General features: G+C 38.7%; 1 protein-coding gene across 2 annotated transcripts in view; it reads left to right on the forward strand.

Annotated features, from left to right (window-relative positions):
* Positions 1-6,692, forward strand: part of Dtwd1 (DTW domain containing 1) — a 34,233-nt gene that overhangs the window by 12,415 nt on the left and 15,126 nt on the right. The gene's annotated exons all lie outside the window — the stretch shown is intronic.

Consider the following 6,692-nt stretch of genomic DNA (forward strand, 5'->3'; position numbering starts at 1 on the left):
AATCTAGAGTTCTCTATTTTGGTTTTTCTTGATTTAGATTTTTGTGAAATAGACAGGTTTTAACTGTCTGAATGTCTCATCATGATTAGATTCAGTTTAGATATTTTGGTTAGGATACATTTAGATTTTTTTATATTTATGTGTATGTGTGTCTGTGCACATGTGTGTAGGTTCCTGTGGAGGCTAGCTAGAATAGATCTCCTTGAACTGGAGTTGCAGACAGGTTGTAAGCTTCCCAATGTGGGTGCTGGGAACCAAACTAATAATGCACACTTTAATCTTAGCACTCAAGAGGCAGAAGCAGGTGGATCTAGGGTCTTCTGCAAGAGCAGCAACCTTCATACCTGCTGAACCATCTCTTTAGCCCTACGGTTAGGATACCTTTAAGTAACAATAAATTTCAAGTTGTCCATGACCATTCCAGTTTTTATCTGTTGTTTGGAATCATTATTGATAGTCTGTCCTTTTCCTAGTAGTTCATCAGTTGTATGGTTAAGCACTTCATATGTGAAGTTGTATACCTATTATTGCATTAAATCAAGAGGTATATAAGACAGGTTTTTTTTTCCTTGTATGATAATTGATTGTTTGCTTAAGGTAATGGTTGTTCGATCTTTCCATCATACAGGTTTCTTTTCCTGTTTATTAGTGAGAGTGCTCTGTGCAGTGATGCTTACAGACTGTACACTGTTTCTCAGCAGTTGTTTTATATTCACTGATCATTGCTTAAATCAGCAATTGCATTGAGAAGTGAAAAATGGTGAAATTTTAATTATATTATTTCTTGTGTTAGGTGGCCTTTTTAATACTGGCCTCTTTATTTTTCCTGATATATCAGGGTATCTCAGACCCACTTGTACTTTCTTCCTGTCCCAAACTTATAATTATCATTTTCTTAAAGACCTGTGGTTCTTTTTGTAGGACATAAACAACATGTCATTTAGTGCACAGAGACAAGAAAAACAAACAAGTATATATCATGAATTCACATAGGTAGTCAGAATTCAGGTTTAATATTACAGGAATTTTATTTATTTTGCTTTCCATTTCTGTGTCTTTTTTAAAGAAATAAGTCTGATAATACATACCTTTAATTTCAGCACTCAAGAGGCAGAAGCAGGTGGATCTCTGTGTCTACATAGTGAGTGTCAGGCCAGCTGGGGCTACAGGGAGACCCTGTCTCAAAAGAGCAAAAAAAAAAAAACAAATTCCTTGGGTGTGTGCGGGTATGTGGAGGCAAAATGACTGGCAGGAACCCAGCACTCCGGAGGCAGAGGCAGGTGGATCTCTGTGAGCGTGGGGTGCTCTGTGTCTACAGAGTGAGTGTCAGGCCAGCTGGGGCTACAGGGAGACCCTGTCTCAAAAGAGCAAAAAAAAAAAAAAACAAATTCTCTGTGTGTGTGCGTGTATGTGCAGGCAACATGACTGCCAGGATCTGTATGTGGGGGTCAGAGAGTAACCTTGGGTATTGGTCCTTGCCTTCTAACTTGTTTGAGACAAGGCCTCTTATTCACTGCCCCACATGCCAGGGTAGCTGGCCCACCAACTTCTGAGGATTTTCCTGTGTCCACTTCCCATCTAGCCAGAGTGCTGGGATTATAGGCATGTGCTGCTGCCTCTAACTTTACCTGGTTCTAGGGATCTAAACTCAGGTCTTCATGCTTATGGGGCAAGTTCTTTACTGCTGAGCCATCTCCCTAGCCCTGTGTGTGGTTCTCTTGAGTGAAATGCTTAGCTTCTGATAACAGCTTAAAAGTTACTTAACTTGTCCAAGTAACACAGTATGTAATTGGAAGTGGGGAGCTCATGCAGTTTCTTTTGTGTATTTGTACCTGACTCAGTCTTCAGACATTCTGGGGAGCTTCCCTAGAAGCTTTAGGATATTTAGGCTTTTTCAGTTGTCTGATAGATAGCTTTGTGACTAGAAGGCAAAGGAGCCAAAAAGTTCATCAAGATCTACTGGAATCTCATTTACGTTAATCATTTCCAAGCTTAAGTAAGTGACAACGAATGTTTAACTAGCTTAATTAGCTAATTAACTAGTTTGTAACTCTGTGGTGCCTCTGTGTGCACTAGTTTGCTTTCGCAGTCCGTGTGCATTTGTGACTGTGTGAGATAAGAAAGGGGCTAGTGCTCTAGAGTGTAAGACTTTAAGAACTTTGTTATTTATGTTTACTAGATGAAGTCCTGATGCTCCATTCTTCGAAGGAATGAGAGATCACTTCCTGCCACAGTCCCTGGTCCATTTACAGCAGCAAGTTACTCCTCAGCTTGAAGATTTGTCTGGGCCATTTTTTCCCATTATTACCTTATATGGTAATTGCAAGGCTCAAATGAAAAAATACAAGTGAAAGTCCTTAAGAAACCTGTAAATGGAATTTTTCTGGCACTATTCAAAGTCATTTTGTTTAGGTTTGTCTAAAATGAGATTTGTGCAAAAGATTTCTCTTACTCCTTTCTGATTCATATAGAAAGCAGTGTTTCAGTTCTGTGCTAGGTCATGAAGCAAATCTCTAGAGGCCTGTCTCGGCATCTCCCAGTCAGTCCCTGCCCCTTTGCTCCTCATTGCACCACAGGGAGTAATAGGGGAGGCACATTTATAACCTCTATATTTGAGAACAATTTCTAGATAAGCCAAATTATCTCCACAAGAAACAATTCATATTTGTGATGTCTTTGGCTTTAGATTTTAAAGTGTTGTATAATTTGGTGGGGTTAAGCTAAGCAGACTTTGAAGCTCCAGATGTAGTAATGTGTTAGAGCTCCCATCTACATATCATGAATCCTGAGATTAAGAATCACCCTGACAGTGAAACCATATCACAGAGATCGCAGCTCTGGATGTCTTAGTAGTGTCAGAATAAAACACCAAAAGGTAGAGTGTCTACTGTAATTGTAAGATCAACCCAAAACTCTAGTGCAGAGTGGCATAGCATTCTTGAAGATTCATCAAAGGAAATGGAAAAATGTATAGAAAGGGTTATTTTCTTTTGTAGGGTGGGTTTCAAGTTATTAAAAATATCATTGTATTATAATTTGTTCCAAAACTGAGCAGTTTGTTCCCTTCATCTTACTGTGTCGATACGACTTTTGAAGCAGTGATTTGGTTCGTATTTTAAACACTGCCTGGATCGCCTTCACTATGTCATTTCAGGCTGTGCACACTCAGACATCTACTAACTCACAGTGGATTTCTGGGATAATTGACCTGTTTTGCATTGACAGTTGTTAAGTACACCTATCTGCTGCTCCCCACTTCTCAGCATGTTGTCCTGAACATTGCCAGCCTGAGACAAGCTGAAAGTGGCACGTATGGCTCCTGCTGAATGTTTATTACATTTGCAGCCCTGTAAAGTGGAAAAAGGATAAGGGAAGCACCACCTGTACAGCCTCGCTCAGCTCTCACGAGTAAATCCAGGACAGCTTAAAAATATAATTACCATTTTGCCATTGTGAGTTACTACTGTAAAATGACTGATTTCCAGTATACTTGTAAGAAAATTACAAAATCTGTATATTCAGTGAAAAAAATACCAATTTTCTATAGTTCAGTATGCATTTCAGTATTTTGAGGTTTTAAAAAAGTTTTTATCGAGTCTCTGCACATTTCATACAACAGTCCCTAATTAAATTCAGACCCCCTCCCCCATCCATGCTTCTATCTCCCTGCTGGACCCCATGCATTCCACTGTACATGTCAAGTCCCATCCAGCCAAGCATCTGTACCCAGATGTCCCTTAATGCAGATTCATCCATTGGACTCTAGTCAGTGCATCCGGAGATCATTGGCAAGGCCTGTTCGCCTTCACCCAGTAGCAGTCGGTCTCCAATAGTTCCCAGACTGCGGCTGACACACCACCCACCTCCCTTGCTCCGCTCTGGCCCCTGTCTAATTGAGTTGGCGTGGGTCCTATGCTCTACATCACCATTGCCACAAGTTCACATGAGCAAGCTTCCAGTGGCCCGAAAGCCTCTGCCTCCCTATGTTCATGGCCTAATCCTGGCTCCTGCAATCTTTCCACTTCCTCCTCCTCTGCATCGGTTGCTGAGCTGTGGGTGGGAGAGGTTTGACATAGGAGTCCTATCCAGGGACACACACTCTGCAGTCTCTTATACTTTAAAATGTGGCCAGTTGTGGCCTTCTGTGTGCATCACACTCTGTTGTATAAGGAAACTTCACTGGTGAGAGTTAAGGGACATACTAGTTTTCTCTCCACCCCCCACCCCCCGTTCTGCTGTTGGCTGTTGTCCATGACTCTTAGGTGTAGAAGTTCCACTGTAGATGTGTCACCTAGGACTGGGCATCTCTCAGACGTATATTCTCTGTGTGTGACCAGTTAAGGATTCTGCAGTAGTCCAGCTGTTGCAGAAAGAAGCTTCTTTGATGAGTGGTAAATGGTATACTTTTGTAGAGTCCTAGGTAGTTTTTATATAGGCCAAAGAAAAGTTTGAAATGGATTGGATTAGTGGTGATAATCACTAAATCTTCCTTTTTATAGTTAACTTTTTATTTTTTTTTTCAGCTAGAATTTCACTGTGTAGCCTAGAATGACCTTGAACTCACTAAACTCCCGAAATCTGAGGTGGTTGTCACCATGCCTGGCTTCAAAATATTTCAATAGTTATTCTTAATTTGTGTTTTAAAAATGTCACTGATTATGTCAAATCCTGTGTTAAGATTTTAATTATAAAATGTTTTAAGCTTAAAAAATACGAGTCATCTCATGGTTGCTCTTGAGAAAGAGAATAGATGACGATACTGAAATGGGATTACCAAAAGGGATTTTTTTTCTTCACAAATGTTGTCTGTATCTTTTGCAATAAGAACATATTTTTGTATTAAGGAATTAAATTTAAACATAAAATAGATAACTAGGGGAAAACTTCTTGGGCTTAAGTTCTAAAAAATAAATTATTTAACCCATGGATCACATTTCATGAAGAAATACAAGACTTATACTCAAGAACACATTTTAGTACCCACATGCTTAGAGCTTACAAATAAGATAAATTCAAAACTAAAAAAATCATAAGGTGAAAAAAGATTTCCTAAGTACTAATCGGAGCATCGTCAAGTGTCTTCCTCACCTCGTGACCATGAGCAGCATTACTTAATTATGTAAGGAAGTATGACAGGACTTATTTTTGTTTCTGGTTGTTCTAACTATTGTTTATTTTGGGGTCAGAATATTCAAGTTGAAATGTTTTCAAAATACCTAGATGATAAAGACAGATTAACTTTTGCTATTTTTCCATTTGTTCTGCTATTTGTTGAATATTGGTCTATGTACTTTTGAATATTTACTATTAAGAGAAGCAGTGTCGTGGATTTGAGGGATACAAAGAAACTAAAGCCAAATCTCTGCTCTGATTGCTCAACTGAATGTAACAGAAAACAGATGCACTTTTTCAGGCAAAGTTGCAGCTTTACTGTTCACGTTGAAAGTCTGCTGGATGGGAGCTGGAAAGATGGCTCAGTTAGCAGTTCAGAACACCAGCTGTTCTTCCAGAGGAGCTGAGTTCAATTCCCAGCATCCACATGGCGATCAACAACTGTCTGTAACTCTAGTTCTAGGGGATCTGACACGCTCTTCTGGCCTCTGCAGGGCATTGCATGCATGTGGTATTCTTACATACATATAGAGAAAATACTCATACACATAAAAGAAAAACAAATATTTTTTTCCTATAAAAACATGCATAATTTATTTTATTAAATGATCCAAGTTATCTTTTCTTTGGAAACACAAAACTAAATAGTTTGATCTAGAACCCTTAACTTATGGTGACTTTTGTGTGTTACTGTGCTTACACAGTAATAGTTTACAGTCACATCTTAAATGGTTCCAGTAAATCAAGGTTGCATTGCTATTTTCTTACAGTTGCAAGAGTTGAATTTTCTATATATTTCATATCATTAGCTGAGACATGGGTTCAACATAATTATTGTTCAGATGTTCCATATCCTATCACCCCTTACAAAAAATATTGTGTTGCATTGAAAGCCGTCCAGAAAGCAGGGCTTTTCTCCTCCGTGTTCTCCATCAGCATTCTATATACCATCTGCTGTTGACCACCTGTTACTCTACCTGCTCCCATGGCTGTGGTTATCATTTAGAAACCGTTCCCACACTGTCTCACTCCCACTCTGCCTCTTCCAGCAACATGGCCTTTGAAGTCCATCTCTTAGGTATTTCCCCTGTGGATTCCACCAGTATGCTCTCCATTTGAGGAAACCAAAAGTAAATGAGTCCTCAGAGCTGCTTCATTTCATTATTTCTCACTCCGCAAGTCAAAGTATTCTCTGAAACAAAAATGTCCACGAAAAGAATTTTCTTATTGACGACATCGCTTGATGGAGAGCTATAAACCAAGTAAATGTACCTTAGTTGTGAGAATAATCTACAAACAGGAGAAACCCACCACAGTACAAAGTGCTATGTTTTAATTGCATTGCCTTTCCTCACCAATCCATTTCAAGTTCTACTTCTAAGAATCAATTATTTTTTTTTCTTTTTTAAAATTATTTATTTAATAACCATATGATTAGAAAAAGCATTTCTTTACAACAACATTGACATATTCAATAACAATTTCCAGAGCTAAGATGCATCTCTTTCAAAATTGGCTGTAAATTTTTAGGCTTATAGTTGAATTAATACAGTTATACAATATTGTACTCAGTATAAACC

This window comes from Nannospalax galili, unplaced genomic scaffold, assembly GCF_000622305.1.
Source record: "Nannospalax galili isolate Female #2095 unplaced genomic scaffold, S.galili_v1.0 scaffold735, whole genome shotgun sequence".
Taxonomy (NCBI): Eukaryota; Metazoa; Chordata; class Mammalia; order Rodentia; family Spalacidae; genus Nannospalax; species Nannospalax galili.